We start from the raw sequence: 27,461 nt of genomic DNA on the forward strand, positions 1-27,461 counted from the left end.
TGGGTCATTTTTATGTCTGTATCATTCAGAGAAGCTGATCACGTTCATCTCATCACACTGTGCAACCATCGCCATGAATGGACACACGCTTGTGGGACCTTTGTGCTGTGCAAGAGCAGACCAGGCTTGAGAGGAACAGAGGGCCGAGCGTGGACAAGCGGGCGTGGAAGCCCATGGAAACAAGTGCATGAATTTCAGGAGAAATGAAAACGATTAAACGTGGCGTTTTGGTCTCCAAGCTACAATGCTGCGGGGGAGGGGGACCAAACAAACAAACAAACAAAACCCCACCACCCAACATGGACTGTCACAGGGGGGTCCAGCGGAGGCGACCTCTGAGGCACCTACTGGTTACTATTCAGAATCATTCCACGGGTGGACCTGGCAGTGGGGAGCACAGGGCAGGATCGAGGAGCTATGTTGAATCTGCAGACCAGTGACTTGTGGAATCTGAGTGCTCTTCAACATCAGAGCGGGCATTTTAGTGGCTGTGTAGTCATCGCGGCCTAACAATTCACTTAGAAAGTAGGTCAAGTTATCCACATCACCGTAAGGGCGCTTCAACCAAACCAAACCCACCAATGCCCCCGGAGGACAGAATCTAACAGCCCCAGGGGGTCTTCATGACTGCCACACCTTTCTCCCGAGGAGCAGCTGCTGGACCCAAAACTGCCAAACCATCCTTCTCTCCTCTTTCAAGGAGATTTAGAAGGGCCTAAAACGCGGGTCAAGCACTTTACGCCGTTGTCCCAGACAGGACACCCCGAGCACGACCTCCGCCAGCTTTGTTGCTCCCCTTCAGGCACAGGAGGCCCAGCTGCACGCTTCTCTCGCCCCAAAGACCTGGCCGCTTTTGTCAACGCTCGCCTGCCCACCCTGCCAAACGGGCAGGGGCAAGAATCCCACACAATCCCGGGTTCACAGGGGTGAAGAGGTCTCATGCTCATTAGCGGGCCTGGGAACCAAGCCTCTGGGAACCGTGTCTCTTTCAAGACCATTAGCAGAGAGCCGAGGTAATAGGCCGGGAATGTTCCAGGCTGCCCACTGGGGGAGAATGGCGCAGTTCACACAGCGGCCCCGCAAGCTCCCATCACTCACTGGGGCCTCTCTCAGCCCGACTAGGGAGCCGCCTTCACATCCAAAGCTATGTTTAGTGATTCTGACAAGTCGCCTTTTTGTATTCACACTTCCATTTGTTTGCAAAATTAGCGATTTCTATAATACCCTGACCCTTTCTCGAGTGGCCTCCCTCCCCATGCCTGCGTGGGTCCTTTCGTTAAACTGATGCTCATCTCGCCATTAGCAGGAGGTATGTGCCGGGCCTGCTCCCCATCTCACAGCTGCTGGCTCCGCAGAAGCCTGGCATTAAAACAAACACACACACACACACATACACACACACACACGAGTCTTCGACTGTTTGCTGATGTTTACTACGTTCGAAAGGAGGCCTGGCCAGTTGAGCATTGAAATATTAGAGTCTGTGTGTTAATGGTCGTTCCCCAACCGACGACGATGGTGAGAACACCCCAAAGACACTGGCCAAGCACTCCGGGTCTCTTCCACCTCTCACAGATGGCTGGGAAGAAACGGAAAGTTTGGCTTTATAACTGGTAGTGGGGATGGAGGCAGTAGGGGCTCAGTACCTGCCACTCTCGAGACCTGGGTTCGAATCCCACCCGCAGCATCTCACTAGCTGTCTGACGGGGAGGCTTGTATGGTGCCCCAGAGGCTTCAGGAGAGCTTTCTGACTAGGACGAACCTCAAAGAAAGGCCTGGCCTTCTTCTTCCCAAGCTCAGCCTCTGGAAGGCCTACTGAGCATGGGGATGGTACGATATGAGGCAGCATTTGCTTTCATTTTGCACATGGTCACCATGAGCTGGGGGGGGGTGGCTACCAGCAGCAATGCTTTCTAAACTCGATTCCAGTTAGTGGCATGAAAAGCGGATCATCGTTAAACACAACTTCTCCTCCTGGCCCATCAGAAGTGTGGAGATTAAAGGAAAAGTATGGTTCTTTTCACCCACTTTGTTCTGGGTGAAAGGAAGCAAACCAGAGGATGTCACCAGAGGTCAGAGAGCTATAGGTATTTTGAATGTACAGGCCAGAAGCCACTGCAGAGCACTTCCAGAGGTGCGTCCACTGTGGACCCCCAAGGGAAGTGTCAGCATTGTGTTCGCTCCTTTAAGGGACGCTTACCCAGTGCCAGGCGCTGAGCTGCTCTGAGAAAGGCAAATGTGACAATTCTCACCACTCATCTCTGTGACCCTGGGCCCTGTGAGACTGAGACTGTCTCTCACTGGGTCAGCACTGGGCCTTTCTAAGTGGCTTCCCAGCTTTTGGTCACTCTTGCCAGCCCATCCCTATTGCCTCTCCTCCACTCAGAAGTCAGGAGTCCTAGGAGAGGATGGCAGGGCCAGCCTGGCCCCTGCTCTGCCCTCCAGGGTCTTCTCATATACCCTAGAGACAAACTTGCCAGAGTAAAATGAGCCCTGAAAACACAGACACAGCCAGGGAACTCGCTTCCTCCCATGTTACTCCCTAATCATCTACCATGGGCACAAAGACCCCACATGATTCCTCAAACACGCCAAGCGCTTCATTGCTCTAACCTCCAAGCCTCTCTCCTTACCTCGTCTGCAAGCCCACATCACCCTGAGACCTCAGCTGCGAGCGTGACCTCCAACCACGGCTGCAGCCGCCCTGCTCCACCCAAGTGTATTTGGTCCACAGCACTCACACCGCCGTATTAGCTGGTTGCCTTGATCTCTCCCATAGAATGTAAGCTCTGTGAGAGCTGACTTTTCTTTGCCCTTTGAAGGATGTACCTCCAGCACCAACAACGGTGTTGAGCACACAGGAGGATGCCAACATTTGTTAATTGAATTCAACAGTAGGACGGACTCCAAACACTTGTTGGCCAAATGTACTGATGTTTGGCCTTGAAGCCGTAAAGAGTGAAACACTAAGCCTTGTCTCCCAGGACCTCTGAAGGTATCGGACCAGAGGTCAGCAAAGGTTGGCTATAAAGATCAGGCTAACATTGTGGGTTTTAAGGACCACAAAATCGTATTTACAAAAACAGGCAGCGTGGCAGATAGGCCCTGTGGATCTCCTATGTGACCCAGGAGTTAGAATATAGAGGCAGGTCTAACTAGGCAGAACGTAACATGACACTCATTCTCAAAGAGGTGGGCATAAAACGCTGTGCAGGCCAAGACGCAACGATGGTGGAGTAAGACTCGGGCAAGTGCATGCATGCCCAGAGTGCTAACGGGAATGCTGTGTGATACGATCATTTCACTCTGACATCTGTGGAAATGACATGGGCCTAGTGCTCGGGGCTCAAGCATGTAGGAATGATTTCTAGGCAGCTGCTTAGAACGCAATCGCTTCCTTGCTATGGCACTTTGTGCAAGTGTGGAGGCTGCAAAGTTGCTAAATTGATATGGGATAACAAAACACTGTTTGTGTTCGATGCCATCGAGGAGACCCTGTGAACCACAGCTCGGAACCTTGCCTTATCCTACACCGTCCTCGTCATCTCCCCCCTCCGGCCCACTGCAGTCACTGTGATAATACTTAGATGCAAAGTCAAGTTGATCCAATTCTCTAATTCCTTCTTGGCCTGAATGCTGTCAGGAAAGAAACAAGAGAGGTGTTTTGACTTCATCGCTGTAACACCTACCACAGCGCAGTAGATTTTGGCTCACAGTGATGCTCCATTGAGTTTTCTGGGGCTGCAGCTCTTTACAGGAGGCTGTACTTCCATCTCCCAGAGAAAGACTGGTGGGTTCGAGCTGCCAACCTTTTGGCTTGCAGCCTGCTATGTTATGCACTATGCCACCAGGGCTCCTTAATAGTTATAGTAGGTCCTCTTGCCCCCCAATTTTCTCCAGATTTTATCAGGTTGAGATGCTTTTTGTAACTACTCACCAATTTGAGTAGTTACAAAACCCAGTTCATCCTGGAGAGGGTGAAGCCAGGCAAGGAGGCAAGGATTCTGAGGCTTTGTCTGACATACTTTGGGTATGTTGCAAGGAGGGACCAGTCCTTGGAGAGGGACGTCATGCTTGGGAGAGTGGAGGGACAGCACAAGAGAGGAAGACCTTTGATGAAATGGATTGATACAGTGACTAGGGTAATGGGGGTAGGAGTGTCAGAGATAATAAGATTGGCACAGGACAGAGCAGGGTTTAGGGCTGTTGTACACAGGGTCGCTATGAGTCTCAGGTGACTCCACAGCACATAACAACACCACCACCACCAGTTTGTCACGTGCAATCATGCATGCCCTCTCCTCCCCTCCACTTTCTCGTCTAGCTTTCTTTAGAACACCTTTGAGAATTAAACAACCTGCCCCTGGTTCCTTCAACAGATACCGAGCAGCTCTCTGTGCCTGGTCCTGTGCAGACACAGCCCTTAGGCCCAGCCTCAGCAGTCTCATGACCCGCTGCTGCTGTTAACCTTTGAGAGGGCTCCGACTCAGGGCCGGCCACTGTGCAACGCACGCCATGCTGCCCAATCCTGCACTATCCCCACCACCGACTGCAGAATGCACCATCACCGAGCCTTTCTTCCCAGGTCATGTTAGTCCAGAATTGCTATTAACACCTGTTCAGCAACCTTGTAAAGCACAAGCCTCCCCTGACGGGTGGGGCTGGCTGCATAGGAGGTGCACCGACTGCGGTCAACCCTCGCTCTCCCATGTGGAAGGTGCAGATACTACTGCAGAAGCACCACTGCCCTTGATCTGTTAGGTGAGATTAAATACAAATAAGCAAACTGCATTCTGCGGGAGAAGGATGGGCAATCTCCTGCCATGCAATTAAATGCCTCTGAAAACTCGCCGGAGGGTCGGCTACGGGTCAGTTCCGACTCGACAGAACACAACAAGCAACATGCGACATAACAGAAGACACACATCAGAACCTGTTAGGCAGCTATCGAGTCAATTCCTACTCACAGTGACGCGCCAGGCCAGGGTCAAACAGAGGATTCCCTAGGCCATAATCAGGATGGAGATCACAGGGACGTGTGGACATAATGGGAGCATGGGTGGTGTAGGGGTAAGGAGTTGTGCTGCCAACCCAAAGGCACATGGTTTGGGTCCACCAGCTGCTCTAAGGGAGAGAGATGGGCAGTCTCATCCCATGTGCTTTACTGCCTCTGAAACCCCACTGTCGAGTCAGTTCTAACTTGACAGCGTATAACAACAGCAACAATAATTGTGCTGGGTTCAAACCACTGACCTTTCAGTTAGCAGGCGAGCACCTAACCACCACATAACTCATTGTTAAGTATTGTCCAGTCATATGACTCATAGTGACCCTATCTACGTACAATAGGTCTGAACCTGTCCTATCCTGCACCATCCGTATCACCCCCGATACATTTGAGTCTGTTGCCACAGACACTGTCCTGTTCCATCTTGTTGAGGGTCTTTCTCTCCTTTGCTAACCCTCTGCCTTTCCAAGCATCATGACCCTTTCCAAGGACCAGCCTCTCCTAACGACTGCACCACTAGGGCTCCTTATGTCAAAGAGAGACAGGGAACAATGAACTCTGTACTGGGGCAGAGGAGACAGGGGAGGCTTCCTGAAGGACGTACCTTATGAGGTGGGTTTTAAAAGATCACAAAGCAGATAGACATGGAGAGGGCTGAAGTTGTGTGCAAAATACTACCTTCCCCCTTAACTCGAGCGATTTCATTTCTCGTTCTAAAGAAACACAAAGAAGAAGAGCGAGCAGCTTTCAGCCTTCACGACAATGGGAGGAAACCACAGGTACAGAGCATTGTCAAGGAATTCTATGGCCCAGCCTTTTTGTGAATGGGCGGGTAGGAGGGAGGATGTGGGTCAGAATCATGGGAACTCCTTGTCACAAACCGAATGGCAGTAAGTGGCAGGTCACAGTGCTGCTTGGCCACAGTTGGGACGTCCAGAGTGGGTCACGGGAGCGTCTGAGAAGGGGGGGACTGGATCCAGCCTCTCGAGGTCCTCCCCCAGCTCTGCTGCTTGCTGGCTGTATCCACGAGCTGTTCTCCACAGATTCTGTGCACGTGTCCCACAACCACTCTCGCCAAGCATGTCCCCTGAGCAAGAGACCTCCTTAGTGTCAGCGACATCTTTGTAAGAAACTGTCCCACAGACTCGGGACTTGTGAGGAAAGCACCACTGTAAAATGGAAAAACTAACAGATCTAGGTTTGGAGAGGGGAATGATGTGAACGTGTTCACACGCACCACCCCCCTTTCCCTTCCCCTCTCCCGTGCAGCCCTGAAACTGGACGTTGCTGATTTTCCTTCTCAACTTTTCTTCCTGCTAATTTCTCAAAGTCTAGAAGTTTCCTAATGGTGGACAAATGCTTAGTGCGCTGAGTTGCTAAGCAAAAGGTTAGAGGTTTGAGTCTGCTCAGAGGCACTCTAGAAGAGAGGTCTGGTGGTCAAATTCCAGAGTATTAGCCACGGAAAACCCTATGGAGCAGTTCTACTCTGGCACACAAGGGGTCACTATGAGTTGGAACTGACTGGACAGCATTAGTCAACCTTAAGAGAGAGAAGACAGTCACACCGCTGTTGAAAATAAGGAATATGGGAGGGAGACTAGATTGGGGACAACAGGGGGTGACATGACTTCATATTAGGAGTCACCAAGTTTGAGGGCCAGTGGTTCAAATCCATCAGGTGCTTCTTAGGAGAAAGAGGAGACTTTTCCTTCTGTGAAGGTTTAGAGCGATGGAGCCTGACTGAGTCGGCAGCAGTGGGCCTGGGCCTGGTTTTGAGTGTGACGTGGCCGCAGGCCAACAGGCACATAGGTTCAGCCGGAAATGCTGTTTTTAGTTGGCCCGAAGTCAGCTCGAGCTCCTCGTGACCCTCTGTGCAGCAGAGGAAACCCTGCTGGAGCCTACAGCATCATCACAGTCTCTGCTGTACCTAGCTCAATGGGAATACAAATCCTCCAGTTATAGATGGAATTCAGCTCAAGACATGCTGGTGCAGAGAGGAGGGCTGAAATGAAGACGCGCATGTACAGACACTCTAGCAGGATATAAGAAGAAAATACAACTTCCTTACACACACGGTCTTACCTTCTTTACACTTCCTAGTGTGTGCTTCCTAAATTGTGTCATAAGTACACATGCACACATGTGCAGACACACATACATATATATTATATTGTATTGGATAGTATATATAATGTTCAAATTGGTGTATCAAATGTGCTGATTTAATACATATATAATGTTTAAATGAACATGTATGTAATGTTTAAATCCGTATATTAAAACCAGGTGATAAAGCCATGTTGCTAAGATGATTTTATAGTAGTAGTTTTGAATAGTTAAAAAATATTCCAATATTCTGGAACTACACATGCAAAGGATTTTTTGCTGAAAAGACAGTGTGTTCTAAAAAGCTTGAGGATGAAGAGTGGGAGGGTGTGTGTGTGTGTGTGTGTGAGAGAGAGAGAGAGAGAGAGAGAAGCACAAATCTTGGTGATCAGCGTAACTTTCTGCATGAAGAAGCATGTGAACAGAACAGACTGGAAAGAGAAATGTCAAGGCGGGGGCAACCATTAGCCAAGACAAGTAAGAATGTCAGTAATGTGTGTGCCACAGTTCACGGGCAGCCTCCTACACTGCAGTGTAAAAATACAGGGAGACTTAACACGTCTTCGGGTTCTGGTCCCTGTGTTTGTTGTTGCCCAGTCCTGTCCCATCTTATGATCACTGCAGATGGGACCACTGTGACCCACTGAGTCTCCAATGGCTGCTTTCTAGGCACTTGGGTTTGAAGTCAAAGGCCTACAGCAGTGGGCTGACGAGCCCCGGCAGGTGGGGAAGCACACGGGCTCCAGAGTGCTAGTTCAGAAAGTCTGGCTGGTCCTTGAAGGACATAAAGAGGTTAGAACAAAAAGTCTAAGCAGACATAGAAAAGAGGGATGGGTTTTAGCTCTAGGTTTCTTTTTTTCTTTCTTTCTATCTTTCTATCTATCTATCTATCTATCTATCTATCTATCTATCTATCTATCTATCTATCTATCTTTTTAATGGGAACAGAGGCCCAAAGACTTTGTCACTGCTGCTCTGGATAACTTTGGATAAAAATATACTGGAAAAGAAGGCTCTGCAAAATGCCAAGTACATGCTGCAATTGAGCCAAGTAAAGCTTTCAATTGGCAAACATTAACCAATACACTCACCATACTGGAAAGCTAACTAACTAAAACCAAATGGAACCCATTGTCAGGAGTCAACTGCAACTGCGAGCAACGGCAGAGGACTGGGTAGAACTGCCCCCAAGGGTTTCTGAGGGTTTCCTCCACGGAGGAGCTGGTGGGTTTGAACCACCAAACTTTCTGTTAGCAGCCATGTGCTTTAATCACCGTGCCACCAGGTCTCCCAGGTAACTATTTCAGAGTATTGTTGTTAGGTGCCATCAAGTCAAGTATGGCTCATGGTGACCTTATGAACAACAGATCTGAACCCTTCCCTATCCTGCACCATCCTTACCATCTCTGATACACTTGAACCCATTGTTCCAGTCACCACGTCATGTCAATCAACCTCCCGGAAGGTTTTTTCCCCTCTCTTTTGCTGAACCTCCACCTTTCCAAGCATGATGTTCTTTTCCAAGGACTGGCCCCTCATAACAACCTGTCCAAAGTATGTGAGACAAAGCTTTGTCATCCTTGCATCTAAGGAGCTCCCTGGTTGCCCTTTCTTCAAGATACCATGTGTATTCTTTAGGCAGTCCATTGAATATTCAACACTCTTTAACGCCACAACTCAAAGGCATCAAGTCCTCTGTCATTCATTGACCAACTTTCAGAGGCAAAGCAAGTAATTGAAAAGATCGGGCTTGGATCAGGTGCACCTTAGTCTTTAAACTGACATCCTTGCTCCTTAGCACTGCAGAAAGGTTCTTGATAGGAGATTTTTTTTCCAGTGCAACAAATGTGATTTCTTTACTTCAGCAACAAGATCCAGGTTTCATGTTTAAGATTCAATCATTCTTCCAATGTAGCAGGGTTAGTTCAGGGACTGAGATGGGTAAGCAAAGCTGTGCACACTCACAAAACCCCTATGGAGAGAACATTCCGAGTCTACATTTGAGGCTGATCTACATGTGTGGTCTGAGCCAAATGACCACATACTATTCTTTCACTCCCACTCTGTGATAAAAATCTGGGTGTAAGACAGTCTGTCCCTGGGCTGTTAACACACTGAGGGAAGTAAGACACAGAGATGGACAGATAGAGGTAAGGGCTAGGATATGACCAGGCCTTGGCACTGAGGTAATGGCTAAGGAAAATCTGCCTGATCTAAGCTGCCTTTTATCCCCTTGGGGCTCCAGGCACCTTCTGGGCATTCATCAAGTAGAGTCTTCCTGGAGAGGAGGGAGTGTGTGTGTGTGTGGGGGGGGCAGTTGTCCAAGAACAAGATATTGGAACAAACAGAATGAAAGAAAAAGTTAACCAGGCAGGGGAAGATCATGGGGACATAAGAAGCTTGAGAAAGAATATGGGGAACTGAGATCTGATGCTCTTGGAGACAGACTGCTGTTAATAGACCAAGGGCACAGAAGTCAAAGACTCATGTTTTCATCTTTGTTCCCTTCACGCAGTGCATTAAATTGTACCCTTCCCTTTTTGCAAAATTTATGCTGAATTCCTAACCCCTACGTGATCTTGACCTTGTTAGGAAATACGATCTTTGAAGATGTTATCCGTTCACATGAAATCACAATGGAGGAAGGCAGGTCTTAAATCAATGAGTGCTCTTATAGAACAGAAACAGAGACATACATAGGGGGAAAGTTGGTCATATGGAGATGTATCTACAAACCAAAGAAATGCCAAGGATTGCCAGAAGCCTCCAGAAGCTAGGAAAGAGGCAGAGACCAGATTCTCCCACCGGGGGGGGGGGGGAGATCCACATGGCTGATTCCCTGGTTCAAACTTCTAGCCTTCAGAGCTGTGAGCCTGTAAATGTCTGTTATTATATGCCACTCGGTTTGTGGTGGTTTTCTGTGGCAATCATAAGGAATTAAGACATCCCTTTTGATGTAAGGAGTAAAAACACTGACCCTGCAAAGCAAGCATTCAGGAATCAAACTGTCATCTATGCAGTCCCAACCCTTGCCACCGTCCTGCTCAGTAGCTCATTAGAGAGTATTATCACTTTTTGCTTTGGAGTGTCTCCTGACTTCGACCATGGTACAGTCCAGATAACCCACATCTCTACCATCCCCTGTGGAGATGCACCAGAAGGACCAAGCCATGACCAAAATCAACAGGCAGGCTTAGCTCCAGTTCAGAAGGCAAAGGACCGGGAAGCCTCACCCATAAAGTTTAAGGAATGACAGAGGATTAGGAGTCGCCAGACCAAATGTGCTCCCTGAGTCCAAATACCATTTAGGATAAGGAAACACGTCACTTTCACCATGTCATCCTAGAGTTTGTGATTTCACATTTCCCTTAAGAGAGGGGTTGACATCTTACTAGGTAACCTATCTCTCAGTGGTCCATCCCTATGCCATGTCCACATACTCCATGAAAGTACTACTTCTTCCAGTGCATGAAAAAAGAGCAGTAGTTACTTCGGGCCCCTTGCTTTGGATGGTGTTGAAAGTCTTGAATACCAGAGAAACGACAAAGAAATGAATGATGAGGGTTCAAGGTGGCTACCAGCACTGGGCGGTCTGTGAGCCACTGCTAATTTCCGGTGGCTCTCAGTGACTATCATGTTGAGTTCCAGGACAAATCCTCATGTTTTGTGTTGCTTTTCTGAATAGCCTCTGAGTACAGAAACGAAAGTTGATGTTAAATTTACCAAACACATCGTCAAAATGACCCAATCAAGCCAAAAAGAAAACAACAACAAAACCACAAACTAACGAAAACAACCCCTACAGGCCTTGGGAAAAGGAAACTCCTGAAGTGTGGTAAGTGACAAAATTGAAAATGCTATGAATAGACTTCATACCTAGACTAAACTTTAGAAACAGGGTCAAGCTCTCTGTTTCCTTGGGGATTCCCACCTCCTCTCCCTGCTCTTTACGTGGGCCAGAGTTAGTTAGGTGACCGGTTTCTAGCTGGTGGCACTTCTGGTAGGGGACTGGGGTCTTTTTCAAGGTCTGTGGAATGGTGTCTCCATTCTGGAGCAGCACAAACATGGGCTGTCAGAAGACTGTGCTATGGAGCTGAGACTGGAGGTCACTATTGGTTTTTGGGGGGGACAGATGTTGCCACCGCTCAGATAAGACAATCTCTTGACTCGGTGGAAAAAAATGGTCCCACAGAAATGCAATAAAACGGGATGCTAGCTCCAAAACCAAGTCCCGTCCCCCCCCCCCAAACTATTTTAAATAGCAGAGTGCAAGCAGACACTCAGCATCTTCATGTTCACTCCTGATGGCTGACTCCTGACTTCTGGGTTCTAATAATCACAGACTGAACACACTTCTCCCAAAGCCACATTGCTGATCCGTGCCCTGGCTGAGCAGAGCAGCACAGATGGTTGTAAATGCCGCATAAAACAGGGCAGTGAGGTGAAAGAAATCGGGTGGGGCATTCTAAAATGCACGGCATTCTGAAAAATGGGACATGTGCCCTATAATAGAAACCACTTGTCACTGCCAAATGATAGCAGCACAAATGCTAACAGAGTCCTCAACCCAAACGTACTGCTGTCTAGTTCATCCTGGTCCCTAGTGACCCCGCAGGGCAGAACTGAACCGCCCCCTCGGCTTTCCAAGGCGGTAGTCTCTGTAGAAGCTCAATGTCACGTCTCTCTGCAGCCAAGTGGCTGCTCAGTTCAAAGCACAGACGTTTCAAAGAGCAGTCAGGTGCTTAATCACTGAGCCACTGGGCCCCCAAGTGACTCTTCAAGCATCAGGATAAACAATATGGTGAACAGGTGAATGAAAAGGTGCTCCAGTTACATCTGACAGAGAGGTTACCCTCAGACAGCACATTCAAACGCAGTCCCATAGCCAGGAATGGATGAAAAGGAATTTCTGACTAGCCAGTATTAGAGAACCAGAAGGAATGCTTATAAACCCAAACCAGAACACAGTGACGAGAGAAGCCCTATGTGCCAGCCTCGAGTTTTAAAACAATCAATTAACACACCACAACTATTTGGGAATAACTTGTCATTTCATCTTCATTCTACTGAGTGCTGAAGTTAATTTCTTTCATTTAATTAATTAATGCATCCCCCCACACACACACACACACCTGCTACCACAAGCAAGAACCAGAAAAGATGTTGCATTTCCCAAAACACCCACCTGGTGGAAATGATGCAAACTGAATTGAAACGGTTAACAAAGGCTTTCACGGGACTCCCACGCTTCTCTAGAAGATGCTCCTTTCTAGTAATTGGATCTCCAGAATCGTCTTTAAAATAATCACACACTCTCCTGACCACACAACCAGATTCCTAATGAGTGAACATTCAAGAGAAGGCCTGGTATATGTCTTCAGGGATAAAAAGGTTTTAATGATAGAAATTAAGGCAAAAAATAGGAGCAAGGTGATACCAGCCAGTCATTTTAATTGATATCTAGTTTTCCAAACTCACATAACAGAATGCTTAACTGCCCCTTCTGGAAGTTCATTTACGCAAGCAGACAAGCAGACAGACCCAAATGACAATGCCACATGCAATCCTGCCTTCTTGAGAAACCAGGCACACTATCCACTGCCTTCCCTCTGCGCAGGGGACAGTCCCACTCTGGCAGCCTCAGAAGGGCATTATGTTCTATTGCAAGGCTGAGAAACAAGGTCAAAACAGGAAGCAGTCAACACTTTTATCCACACAGAGTTCTTGCAGCATCTGCCCAGATGCTTAGAAAGAGATCGCGGGAATACCCACCAAAGGCCTGCACCCCAGTTCATTTTGAAGAAACATCGCCGTAAGCAGAGAGGATGGGAACCCAAAAAACGATAGTCAGGCCACCGAGGCCAGAGGGTGGATGGCAGGCAGAGCCGGAGCGGTCGTGTGTGTGTGTGTGTGTGTGTGTGTGTGTGTGTGTGTGGTCGCGTCAACAGCGAAACACAACAGGAAAATCACGCTGACAATTCCAGGAAGGCCAGCTCCGCCTTGTCCACTCGCTCGCTGCGGAGTAGGAACCTCCAGGCTCTCTCTGCTCTGCCGCCAACTCTTCCACGGTGGCCACTGGGATGTCCCTGTCCCCACGCCCACTCGGCCTTCAGGTGCCCCCAACTGAACAAGGCAGCCCAGGTCCAAGACGTGCTGCCTCGGTGACAGGTTCTGCACCCTTAATGCTGCAGGGACCGGCGGGGGTCACAGGCTGGGCCAGGCTCCTGCAGCCGCGCCCCACCCCCCACCCCCCACCAGCCCAGAGCTGGCCAGCCCGCCTGCCTCCCTCTGCCCGGCCCAGATGCTGCCTTCAGTTCTTAGGACCAACATTCTTCTTGTTCTTCCTCTATTCTTATTACTGGGCCCTTCTCTCTGGGTTAAAACATTAGGTCTGGGAGAAGCTTCTTTAAAAGTTATGGCAGGAAGAGCCTTGACCAAGTCTTAAAGCAACACCGCTAAATGCCACTTAATGAAGTGGCTGGGGGTGGGGGGAAGTTATGGCAGGAAGAACAATCTCCTGTACAGACACAATACAGAGGTGTTGTCCTTTTCCTCCCAGAAAACAAGCTATAAATCTATCACCTTGACAGACTTATTGAGATATATTTGAGTATGAAACAGAAATGTGTGCACCCACACAAAGGCAGACTTTCCATAAACTCACGCATGTGCATTACATACATACACCTATAGTATACACGTCCGTGCATTGTATATATGTGGTGTTTTTGCCTTTGAATCAGAACGGACTCATACCTTACCCTCCAATGGGTTTTCAGAGGCTATAATTCCCATAGGAGGAGATTGCCCAGTGGCCTCGAACCGTGTGCCTTTGGCATTGGAGTGCAGCTTCATAATACTAGGCCACCAGAGGTCGACTGACATATATTACTCTCTGTGTATGTAGGTGTATATTGTACATACATGCATGCACCTGTATATGTAGGCACCATGTATAAGGGACATCAGTGGTACACTGGGTAAATGCTCAGTTGCTAATGGAAAAGGTTGGCAGTTTGAATCCCCCAGTCTCTCCAAGGGAGGAAAGACTCGGTGACCTGCTCCCGTACAGACAACTCTGCCCGATAAGGCTGCTGTGATTTGGTACCGCCTTCACAGCTCAGGACATCATGCAAGGGGGTTGCCATGAGTGGATTCTGACTCATGACAACCTCATGCGCTCCATAGTTCTCTAGGAGTGCAGGCGAAGGCTGCGATGTCTCCAGAGGCAGAAGGCCAGCTCTTTCTTCCGGGGTGCATCTGCTTAGTGTGAACTGCCAACCTCCAACCAGTTCATAGTCTCGCATCTCGAGCATGTGTGCTGCCCAGGAACTCTGTGTGTACCCGCGCATACAGGCACACTTTGTAAGCAGAGCCAGGACAGGGATCCCACATTTTAGCCTAAAAAAAGGGGCAATGCAAGGGTGAGTTGGCAATGGAAAATAGTATTTCAAAAATTGATGGTGTAAAGGGAGAAGGAGAAGGTGTTTCAAGAGTGAAAAATAAAAAATGAAAGCCAATGTGCCCAGCACCAGAGTCCTTTCAGGGATCTTGCTTATGAGGCTACAAATGCAACTAAAGAACTATCAGGAAGGTATAGTAAACATCCATGCGCCGATTGTAAAACCGAACAGCTCTGCTTAGATGGCAGACATCTGGACTCCACCAAGGATGTTTTTAAAACAAGTCTTGATAAAATGCTGGAGGGAGATACCAACCAGTTCCTTGGGGTGCCCAGTCTTCCATCCAAACGTCTACTTTCATGCATTCCCAGTCCCTTACAGAGAACCGCAGGGACCTCGGATGTGAAGACAGGAAAATGCAGCCATCTGTCTCCTGGCTTCTGTCTCTCCAAGTCATAATTCCATTTGTCTTTTCACAATAAATAAAGCAATTACTCAACTTCACATATGGATTACTTCCTTAAGAACTCCTCGCTGTCCATGCAAGAGACATGCGTATATCATCAAATACAATTTGAGAGCATCTTTCACCAGGAGATTTCATAGCACTGTGTTCGTTAAAACGACAATTAAAATTGTCAACATTTCTACTCGGCATGCCTCACTTGTCTATATTTTGGCACTGTAATGGAAAATTAGCTTGAACAGCTCAAACTAAAACCTCAGGAAACAAACATCTACTCCACCCTTAAAAAAAAAATTGTGCTTTTGGTTCGAATCTGTAAGGAGCCTAATTGGTGCTCCTTTGAATGTCTGCCTATCAGAGGCACTCAGACACTTCATGTCTTACACATTCTAAGTAAGGAGCCCTGCTGAAGGCTTGGGCAAGCCCTCGGCTGACGACTGAAAGGCCTGAGCTCTGAATCCACAAGTCGCTCCTCTGTTGCTCTTTTGCTTTAAAAAGAAAAGCAAAGGAAGTTTATTGAGGGATAGAGACAGTTCAGACCCAGGAAAGAGCCACTGTCGCAGAGTGAAAATAGCTATTCTGCTATAAAACAGGATACCTTCTTATATTGCTGGATCAGAAAGCAAAAGTTATAAAATTCCTAACTGCCTGAAAGCCCCAAGAGGGGTCAAGGTGAGCGATCTAGGAGACAGATTTGGAAGTGCCAGATAGGTGACAGCTTTGAATTGTGCTGGTGAAGAAGACAGACTATCCCGGGGACCATCAAGAGGGCAAGCACATCTTTCTCAGGGGAAGGGAAGCCAGAATGGGCCTTAGAAGCAAGGCTGGACTTACATACTTGGGGAATCTTACGTGGAGGGGCCAGTCCTTGAAAAAGGCCATCATGCTTTAAAAACTGAGGGTCAATGAACGACAGGAAGCCCGTCCCAAAGATGGACAGATACAGTGACTGAAATAATGGGCTTAAAAGCAGGCCAGAGGTTATGAAGATGGTACAGGATGAAGCAGTGTTGTCCAGGATTGCCAGGAGTCGGAGCTCATTCAGGCGCACCTACCACCCCCAGGTTCCTAAAACATAAAGGGTCTGCAATCAGGGCAAGGGCACAGTTATTCAGACGGTGACACGGTGATCTCTGAAGGCGGACAGGACCGGGTTTTCTGCTCACCTATTCTTCCTCAGCCTGTCTGTTTCTAGAGGGCACTACAAAGATTTAGGTAATGATCTATCTCAAACCCTCAGGCACAATCTATTGCATATTGCATAATGACAGAGACCCTTTAGGGACAGGTTAGGCCGCAAGCATCGTTACTGTCAAAGGGGTTCCACATCCCAGCCAACCCTCGGTCAGATGTCTGAGGTTGTACAGTGAATGCGAGGAGACTTCCTGTCTTCCTCCCACAGAGCCACTGGTGGATTCAAGCACCAGAGAGGTACAGTCTTTGGGTTAGCAGCACAGCGCACTATGGACCATGGTCCCATCACTATGGCGCCGTCAGGCAGCCTTGAACATGGGAGCTCGATTCCATTTACGGAGTTAAGTGTCAGTACCATGCACGAGTTGCTTGACTGGTAGCATGCTAGTTCTCGGGGTCAAAACGCTGGCAATAATTTTATGCAACATTTAATTGTTCCTCTAGTAATGACAATAATGTCAATATTATTATTCTTTCAAGGAGTCCTGGTGGCTTAGTGGTAAGGAATCGTGCTGTCACAAAGGTACACGGTTCTGATCTACCAGCTGCTCTGGGGAGAAAGAGGAACAATCTCCTGCATGATTAGTTATTGTTATTGTTGTTGTGTGCTGTCAAGTCACTTGTGACTCACAGAGACCCTAAGTACAACAGCTCTGAACCCTGCTCTATCCTGAGCCAACCTTATCGTCTCTGATACACCTACTCCAATTTACCCCAGTCACTGAGTCAATCCATCTCATGGAGGGTCTTGCTCTCTTACGCTGCCCTTCCACCCTCCCAAGCATGAAGTTCCTCTCCAAGGACTGGTAGTCCATCCTTGCAACATGTCCAAAGTATGTCAGACAGCTCTGCCGAATCCTTGCCCGTGCGATTACTGCCTCTGAGAACCTGTTAGAGGGTCAGTTATGGACCGGTTCCAACTCAGTGGTACACAACAACATTTTTTTTCCATAATGGCAGATACCTCCCTTAATTGTTGCTGTTGTTGTTATGTGCCTTCGAGTCGCTTGAGACTCATAGCGACCCTATGTACAACAGCCCTAAACTCTGCTCTGTCCTGTGCCAATCGCACTGTCTCTGACACTCCCATCCCGATTATCCCAGTCGCTGAATCAATCCACCTCATAGAGGGCCTTCCTCTCCTGCGCCATCCCTCCACCCTCCCAAGCATGATGTCCCTCTCTAAGGACCGGTCTCTCCTCACAACATGTCCAAAGTACGTTAGACCTTAGACGGAGCCTCAGAATCCTTGCCTCCAAGGAGCCACCCGGTTAACCCTTTCCAGGACAAATCTGTTTGTTTTCCTAGCAGTCCAGTCAACAGTCTTGGCACCAGCAGCCAGGAAATTAAAAGGCAATGCGTAAAATGGAGCCTTCCTTAATAGCATGTTCTAAATCAGCAACACTGTACCAAGGAAAGGAAGTTCTTAAAAAGGAACAGTGTAGGCTAGGTGAGATACTTGAATGGTTTAAGGCACACTGCCTATCATTTTAAAGCCACTCAAGTTCGACAGTGCTTAAGGATAAGGTCCAGGAATTGGGTTTGGGTTTTATATTCTGGATGCCTCGAACCTTGACATAACAGTACAAAGGGTCAAGGAGCATAAACGACACTCTTCCTAGTATTATTATCTGGAGGAAGGAATTGTAAAAACTACAAAAAGATGGTAGCAATGCTAAAGGAAAACAGATGTAAGGAAACTTTTTTTTTTTTGCCTTTCTAGATAATGCTTCTTTTATTGGTCTCATTTTCTTCCTTGGATCACTTTTTTTTAAAAAAAAAGTATTTTTTAAATTTTATATTGGTTTGCTTACAAAATTTTTAGTGTTTTACACTATTCCTCATTCATAATGTGTTTCATACACTCATTCCCATGCATTAAGTTTTATAAAATTAATCACCACTGGACTTGGCCCATCATTACCCTGTCTTTTCACCCAGATCCTTCCTATTTCCCTCACCTCCTCCCTTCACCCACAAAACAGTGCAACCCTATGGTTTCACTTCTACTCATCCTCACCCCTCCTCTCCTGATCCTTCCCCCTAGGGTTCCCATACATGTTTTACTAGTCATCCTTCTATTTTTACCAAAATGGTCTGGACTGGAGAGCAATTTGCTGAGTGACCTAATTCAGTCTTATAAGGACAAATACTGCATTAGATCATTATTCTAAAAATAAATGTCATAATCTTTTGAGCAACACATGAAGACTTCATCAGTTGACAAGACCTAATTAGAAAAAGTGAACAATGTCGACAGTAATTAACAGTAAGTACGAAGCAGTGTCATCATTTTCATCTACTACTGAGTGACAGTTAAAAGCCCTCAAACCCAGACTCTGCTATGGAAAAATGTGCTCCTGTAAAGATGTGATGTTGTCATCAAATGTTGAGTGACCAACCCTCCACCATCCTCACAGTTGATGCTATGTTTGTGCCCACAAGGTCGCTGTGAGTCAAAATCAACATGATGTCACAGTCACAGGTTTCTATTTTTAGTTTTTAAAAAACCCATCCAGCTGAAATGCAAAGGATCAGGAAGCTTTTCTATACTGAAAGGTATGAATGCTTTGAAGATCTGTGCTATGCTGGGTGGCATCCAAGATTTTTGTTCCAAGGGCAGTTACACTGAATCTGGATAGCAAGGAGTAAGAATATGTCATGCCTAATCCCTGGTACAGGGGAGCACTGGTGGCTTAGTTGCAAAAAGCTGCACTGCACTTTCGAAGGCATGTGTTTCAAGGCCACCAGCTGCTCCGTTGAAGAAGGATGGGCAATCTCCTCCCATGTGACTAACTGCCTCTAAAAACCTGCCAGAGGGCCAGCTATGGGTTGGTTCCAGCTCAATGGCTCAATGGCACTTAACAACAACAATCCCTGGTACAAGACTAAATGGACACTTGTGGCCAGCAGACCCTGGACGGATGGGACAGAAAAGAAAGCCAGTGGTATCTCCCAAACCATCTCTCCTACATGCTTGCCCACCTGCATTCACACGTCTATGTTGCTGTCGCTGTTAAACTGATTTTGACTCATAATGGCTCACAATCTCCTCCATAGGGGCTTTTCTTAGCTGTAACATTTCAACAAGAAAATAACCAAGTCTTTCTTCCACAGAGCCACTGGTTAAGTTAAACTTACCAGCTTTTCTGTTAGTAACCAGGCGCTTAACAGTTCGGTCCATCAGGGCTTCTTATTTGTACTTGACTTATGGATGACTAATATAATAATGAAATGTTGTTCTCATCATCACCGGGTGATCACAGGGGCTCAGGAAACCAAGCACTAGTCTGTGTGTGCGTTTTAGAAAGACCCCAATTGATGCAGTGGTTAAGTGTTTCATTATGAAGCAAAAGGTCATCAGTTAGATGCAGTGTGCTCATGTGCAGATGGTAGGCAGCCCTGGAAGCTCGCAGAGGCAGGTCGTCTCTGTTCTGTCAGGCCACTGTGAGTTGAAGCCAACTTGGTGACAGAGGCTTGGGTTTTCAGATTCTGTACACTGAGGGAACTCTTTCCATGTGTATATAAAATCATATATATATATATAATGACATTGTTTGCCTACCTATGTACAAGGGAGCGCTGGTGGCCTAGTGACAAGGAGCTGTGCTGCAATCCCAAAGGCACGCAGTTCGAGGCCACCAGATGCTCCACAGGAGAAGGATGGGCAGTCTCCTTCTGTGCGATTAACTGCCTCTGAAAACTCACCAGAGGGTCAGCTATGGGTTGGTTTTAACTCTATGGTACATAACAACAACCACCACCTTCACTTATATACAACATGCGCGCGTGCGCGCGCGCACACACACACACACACACACAAGTACTTTTTCAAAATGCATTGGGGTTTGACCCACAACCTAGAGCTCACTCTTCAGACATGCCTCTGTTCTAGCTTCCCTTGGGCGTTAGAGGGACTTGTTCCTCTGTGCAAAGGTAGAAATTGAAGATCATATATATTAAAACCATTACAGAACTGCTTTCCTACCCCGAACTGGAAAGGGTTATCTAGAAATGAGGAAAATATCACAGAAGACCTACCCCCTGAGAAGTGGACCAGTCGAGCCGGAGCTTTGCCACAAGTCTGTTCCACCCTGGAAAGCATTGGCACCTTCCTTCCTTCTTGCTTCATTTGGACAGTGGTGCTCCAGCAGGCAGAGAAAGGGCATGCTTTCCTCCTATGACCCATCAGGGGAGAAGGGCATCGATACAGCCTTCACCAGTCACAAATCAATGTCCCAAAACACAATTAACAAATCAATTTCGCAATTGTCCTCTGTACAGTAGAAATGCTCACAGTTCGACTACCAGAACAAACATGCCATCCAGGGCCTGCTGGTCCACTGAGGGAAAAGGAGGCTCCGTGGTAACTGACTCCTATTGTCTGAACAGATTAGGAAACGTGCCCCAATGCACTAGGTCCATCTGCAAAGAGAACCATGTTCTCTCAACTTCAAAGTCACCAGACCCTCATGCTCACATGACCCCAAAGCAACTTGTGATCTTAAAAAGAGAGAGGGAAGGAAGGAGGGGGAAGGGAGAGAGGGGGAGAGAGAAGGGGGGAGAGAGGGAGGAAAAGAGGGAGGGAGGGGGGAGAGGGAGAGAGGGAAAGAGGGAGGAATGGAGGGAGGGAGAGGGAAAGGGGCGAAGAGAGGAAGAGAGATGGAGGGAGAGGGAGGAAGTGAGGGAGAGAGAGAGGAGGAGAATGAAAGGGGAGGGAGAGAGGGAGAGGGAGAGGGAGAGGGAGAGGGAGAAGAGGTGAGGAGAGAAAGGAACAAAAAAGAGAACTAACCCTTCCTCACATTTTCTGGTTAACTCTTAGGAGGAACAAGCTCTAAATATTTCCCATGATCACGGAAGCTCCACAATCAGGGAATGAAGTCTTTGGTATTTTTTTTAAAAAAAGACAACAGAAAGGGGAGTGATTCTTTTGTTTGGAATTCTTATTGTAAAGCACCACATGAAAGCAGGGAACACGGAGAAAGCGCAGTGAATAGAAGGACAGTGCTGACACACGCAGACAGGACATTCTCGCTGCTCTGGGCCTTTGGGCTCTGCACAACAAAGGCCTGGGCTTCTTGGGAGAAATTTGAGCACAAATACTTGTAACGGACATTTAAATGCTAATGGGTGAGCAGCGGCTCTCCAGACAGGAACAGATCTTTAAATGTGGGGCAGTAAAATTGGGTTGTCATTAAAATGCACACAGACAATTTAACTGAAGCTACACAAAATGAAACGACTTCCAAACTGCATTAAATCACTCCCCTTTTGAACCCATGCTCCTCTTCTTGAACTTTCTCACTCCAGTTTTTGGTCCTTGCTCCAGTAAGATCCTGATCTTAGTGAAGAACTTCTCTGAAAGGGGGCGTGGAGTCTCTGCCCTTGTACCCACTCTCTGCTGTGCAGTTGGCCCTCACTTGGAGCCCTCTTTTAGGTTTCTGAGGTTGTTGGAATCACAATGCGAAGAAACTGCAGGCAGAGCACACTCGAATTGAAATTTTAAACAAAAGTAGTGCTTTCCACGACTCCCAGACAGGTGATGAAAGGGATCTATTTGTGTTGAGAAACACCCACAGTAACTAGCTAACATAAGTTACCTATGCTTGTGGTTTTGTCCTGCCAGGCTTATATTATCTCATATGTTTCTTGCTGGTGCAAATTCTGCTAAAACTGCAAGTTGAAGATGTTGTTGTTGTTGAGTACTATTGAGTCAAAACTGACCAATAGCTGACCCTCCAGAGGGTTTTCAGAGGCAGTAAATGGCACAAGAGATTGCCTAGCTCTCTACGGTGGAGCCAGTGGTGGAGTCCAAGTGCCTACCTCTGGAGTGGCAGTGCCATTCCTTATCACGAAGCCTCCAGCCAGCGCTCCCTAACTGCAAGTACAGGGGCACAATAAATAAGATCAAGTCTAAGTTCGTATACAGTTTATTGGATTTGTTCTATGTTGTTGCTTTGTGCTTTGTTCTATGTTGTTGTTTTTAAGCGCTGTTCAGTCATCTTTTTTTTAGAAGGCATTTCCCCTTTTTTCTATTTGACGAGCTGTCAGAAAACTGAGGACTACAATCTACACTCCAGGGGCCCAAGCAGCCCTGCTCTGGCTTGGGAGTGAGACCAATTGAAAAGGCATGCAAAGAAACATGGAAAGCAGATAAACTGGAGTCCAAACCCTCCTGGGCCATTTCCTATAAACAAAGGCGTGCAGGAAGGAAGCAGGACCCTCGTATCTTCTGCTCTTTCCTTATCTGTCAAATGTGGACAATGAGCACAATCTCCAAGTGTTCTCTGAGGCAAAGTTCAAAGAAAGGCCTGACAGCATTGTACTTCTCACATCCTTCTCCCCCAGTTTTCAGGACTCACCTGCTCTCCCTCCTCCATGACCAATTATGCATCTTTATTAGAAACCTCTTCAAATCACTTTTGGGAGACGGAAGGATAGAATTCCATTGAGTTGATAATCCTCACTGACTGTCTTGTGTGAAGGCACAGATATAGAACACAAAGGAACTGACATTCCAATTAACATTAATTACGCTTTAATAAGTGTCTCCGCATAGGCAGCCACACACATTGCCTACACTTCATTATGGACCTCCCATTGTGATCCCGAGTTTTCAGGCTCTTCTCTCCATTGAAGGTCTCTCTGTCCTACCACGATTTTTTACTTTGTGGAAATAAGAGAATTTTTCAGAGAATAAGGCATGCAAAACTACCAAGAACAGAAAGCGTTTCAGCTTCTCCCTATTTACAAGTAGTTTCATGGACGCAGCAGACCCGAGATCTCTGGACCATAGACAGAGGATGCACTTCATTCATGGTGACTTCTGTTTTTGTGTTCATGTTGCTTGTCTCCCAAACCTCATGGAGTGTCCCCAGGACATGGTATACACACAGTGGGTTGACAATACCACTGAACCACCACCGAGTGCTTACAGCCAATGCTGTCGAATCTGTTCTGACTTAGAGCAACCATCCATCTAGTTTCCAACTGTTAAGTTTCCAACTGTTACATCTTAACATGAGTGGGTGACTGCATCTGTGTCCCATAGAGCAGCTAGTGGATTCCAATCCCTGGCCGCTCAGGGATCAGCCCAACATGCAATGGACTACAATCCAACTGTTGCCATAGAGTAGCTTCCCACTCCTACTGCTATGGACCAACCCACAGCTGACCCTGGAGCAAAGGCAGTTCCCCAAGGGAGAAGGCAGCCCATCTTTGGGCTGGAAGTGCAATTCCTTACTGCGAAGGCAACAGAGCCCCCTATTCAGTCACAGTGACTTTATAGGAAGAACAATGAAAGAGAGAAAGCTGCTTAACAGACATGGATTGACAAACACAGCCTGACTGTGAGGATGATACAGGTCAGAGCAGCTCTTCGTTCTGTTTACGTACTTGGAACTCACTGAAGGCACTTAACCACAAACAAACCTACCAGACCTTTCTTTGCCCTTGGGGGATACACAATCTTTATTATTGGAAGGAAACAAACTTGCTCTCAGCTCTGGAGAGAGACACTATCTCTGTCTCCCAAGGTTGTATGCTACCAACATCCTTGGAAAGATAGCCGTGAACAAAGGCAGTCAGGTCACAAGATCTGAGAGCTGAGCTGAGCTGAGGATTATTTCTCAACCACCGACAGAAATGCTGGCCTTCCAGGGAATCTGGCCACTTGTCCTCAGAAATCAAGTTACTCTAGGCTTTCTAGTCGTCGTCCCTACAGAGGCTGAGTTTAACCTAGCATTGAATGACTTCAATTGAAGTCACCGGAAAAAAAAGAGAAGCAGGAGGAACCCACAATCCCTGAAATCCATCAGCTAAAAAAACTCAAACACTTGGTACAAATGAATGAAAACCATAGTTATTGAATTGACTTCAACTCTTGGTGACTTCACGTGTCTGAAAAGGACTCCCTGGGTCTTAACATCATCCATTCATCCTCCATCTATCCATCTATTTTTAATTACTTATCTATAGATCTATTTATTTATTTACATACATGCTTTACTGGTTTTGTTCCCCTAGAGAAACCAGTCTAAGATAGCTTAATACTACAAGCAACAGCAATTTTTCATATACAAGCCTTAAAAAGCATGTGGCGTGCCAACAGTTAAGTGTATCCCCATACTCTTTCCCCACCCTCTACAAATTTCTCACAGAAGACGGAGACTGACATGCCGTCTTCAAAATACCGTTTTGAACTTTGATGCGGGTGCTTCCTGATTTGCAAATCTTTTAATCAGAATAAAATTATTTTAAAAAATATTTTAAGTTTACCTTCTTATAATTAAATCAAGGAGACTGAAATAAAAATTCAAATTTAAAGGAATTATCATTAAAAACGTAAAACTTAAATATTATGAAGGACACATGTTCCAAAAATATGTTATAATTGTCCTTTCATAAAAAGCCACTGAGTCACTCAACTCTTACGTTAAAGACACTGTTTTGATTTTTAACATTAACATGCTCTCAAATGCAAAAAAAAAAATCCATTTTGAAAAAATGTCTAGCTTTACTGCAACCACTATGGAAGGCAGACTGGCACTGTCTCAAAAAGTTGTAAATAGAAATAGCAAGAGCATTTAATCCAGCAATTCCACTCCTTGGAATATACCCTAAAGAAACCAGAACAGCCACCCAAACAGATATATACACACCTATGTATATTGCTGTATTGTTCACAATAGCAAAGAGATGGAAGCAACCCACATGCCCATCAACAAATGAATGAATAGTGAAGGTGTGGTATATTCACACAATGAAATACTACACAGCACTGAAAACCAAGGAACTCATAAAATATTATACAAAATAGGTGACCCTGGAGGGCATTATGTTGCGTAAACTATCTCAGTCACAAAAGGACAAATACTGTATAATGACCCTGTTATAAAACAGGACTGACATGGGGGTTGGGGTGAAAATAAGAAAAGAGAGGATAAATAACGAACACTACCTTGAAAGAGATGGTGAAAAGAACTGTTTAAAAGGAATATATGATAAGCTATCATTTGTATGACAACAGTTCAGAATAAGAGCTGCATAGTAAAGTGGACTAGGGAGCAGGAGGAAGGACAATTAAAGAATCGTTTTTTAATTTTTTTCTTTTTCTACTAGTTCATTCACAAAATTAAGATACATTGTTTTCAAGAACAAATTATTTCCGTTTCCCTCCCACTCCCCCATCAAATTGTACAACCTGATGATTAATATCCCCTCCTCCTGCACATCCTCATCCTTCTGCTTCCAGCCTCTCCCACACCTCTTGGATCCTTGTACTCATTCTATGATAATGGTTTTTATACAGTATTTGTCCTTGTGGGACTGAGTTCATTCAGCATAATGATCTCCAGTTCCTCTCAAGTTAGGTAATAATTAACAAAATCATTGCTCCTGTGTGCTGCATAGTATTCCATTATGTGAATGTACCATAACTTCTCAATCCATTTGTTTGTGGTTGGACATTTGGGCTGTTACCATGCTATGAACACTGGTGTACAAATCTCAGTTTGTGCCTCAGTTCTCATTTTCTCAGGGTATATTCCAAGTAGCGGAATAGGTGGGTGAAAAAATCTTTTTAAAAAAATTAATTTAGAAAGAATCTTTTTTTTTTAATTTTTTTATTATTTTGTGTGCGTGTACCGTCAAATCAGATCTGACTGGTACAGGAGGATATTGTGCCTCCTTCTCCGGCAGAGCATCTGGTGGATTCAAACCGTGTTCCTCTGGGATTGCAGTGCAGCTTCTTGCCACTAGGCCACCAGAGCTCCCCTAAGAATCTTTTTTTAAAGAGAAAAGTGAAGTGGAGGTGGTGGGGAAGAAAATGTGCAACAATGAATGAATGGAAATCCAAGTTTTCTGTAAACTTTCATCAAAATATCAATTAAAAAATTTTTAATGTCTAGCTTTAAAAACAGCAAGCTCTGAAGGTTGCCAAACTATCTATCTCAAAGTGGCACCATTTTTATTTTGAAATCAATATGAATGATAACAGGATAGTCACACAATTACATGAAAAAAAAAATTCCATTTTTGGGCAAATACTTTTTAGTGCCTAAAAAAGAATTGATATCTTTGAGTTGTGGTGTTTGAGAAGGTATTGAACATTACATGGATGGCCAAGAGAACAAACAGATCTGTCCTGGAGAGGGTGAAACCAGGTTGCTCCTAGGAGGCAAGGATTTTAAGTTCCATCTCCGATACGTTGGGCACATTACCAGGAGGGATCAGTCCTTGGAGAAGGACATCTAGCTTGGAAGGGTAGAGGAAGAGTGCAGGAGAAGAGCCTGGATGAGATGGATTTGATGCAGTAACTGTGGCAATGGGGACAGGTGTGTCACAGACAGTAAGGTTAGCTGAGGATAGGGGCAGGGTTCACAGCTCTTGTTCATATGGGCACTATGAGTCATAGTCAACTCTTGCTGACAACATGCTTACAAAGGGGTAGTTCCATAGTGTTTATGACTTGTCTCTATTTGCGTCAAGAGACACTAAATTCAGGGCATAGCTCCAAAAGTTTCTGCCTAGTGTCCAAATCTATTCTTTCCATCCCAAAATCTTCCAGGTGTCTCTGGCTCTTAGAAATCAATGCAAATATTTCATTTCACACCTTCAGTTCTCTTTCTCAGAATGTTGTTGTTGCTGTTGATTGCCGTCAAGTCGAGCACAACTCATTAGTGACCCTATGAACAAAAGGCCTGAAGCCTTTGTATAAATATCGTCATTTCTCAAAGTTCATAGTTTCCAGAGGCATGTTGTTTAGGAAATGGATGCCACTCCTGCTTCATTCCTGGGGCACAAGATAGCATTAGGGATGCTAGTGACTTTTATCCAAGGGAGTTTTGTTGCTCCAAACGACTGTCAGCCAACTTTAGGGACTCTCAAAGCATTACCTTCCATTTCCTCTCAGCATGGCCTCCGACCCATGGGTGATTTCTTATCATGATCCTGACTGGCAGCACCAAGGATTAAATGAGCCCCCTGGGTGGCGAGCCCCAAAACCTCTTTTGTCTTCCTCCTGAGCTCCCCCCAACAACCCCCCCCCCAAGCTCACAATGCCCTGCAGAATCGGGTTGACACACAGCTTTTTTTCCCTTCTGGGTTATCAAAAGAAAACAAAACAAAACACCAGGCCTTACAAGAATATGATGAATACGGTAATGCTGGGCGGTGGGCAAATTGCAGTCCTTTCACAGCGGAGACTTTGGGGACCATTTTCTTCTTAATCATTAAGATTTCACATGCTCAAAACAGTTTGGATGGTGTGGATGTATATATATAT

The 27,461-nt window shown here is 46.2% G+C and overlaps 1 protein-coding gene across 2 annotated transcripts in view; it reads right to left on the reverse strand.

The window, feature by feature from the left end:
* The window catches only part of MID1 (midline 1 (Opitz/BBB syndrome)), a 232,517-nt gene that overhangs the window by 166,790 nt on the left and 38,266 nt on the right, over positions 1 to 27,461 (reverse strand). Inside the window, exon 1 of one of the 2 annotated variants that reach the window (XM_006892360.1) lies at positions 12,887 to 12,916. The exons of the other annotated variant lie outside the window; for it this stretch is intronic. The gene's annotated coding sequence lies outside the window, so the exon portion shown is untranslated. Of the gene's footprint in view, positions 1 to 12,886; positions 12,917 to 27,461 lie in introns of those variants that run through there. 2 annotated transcript variants of the gene reach the window in all.

The sequence above is a fragment of the Elephantulus edwardii genome, unplaced genomic scaffold (genome assembly GCF_000299155.1).
Source record: "Elephantulus edwardii isolate Elephantulus edwardi_28Jun2011 unplaced genomic scaffold, EleEdw1.0 scaffold00115, whole genome shotgun sequence".
Lineage (NCBI taxonomy): Eukaryota > Metazoa > Chordata > Mammalia > Macroscelidea > Macroscelididae > Elephantulus > Elephantulus edwardii.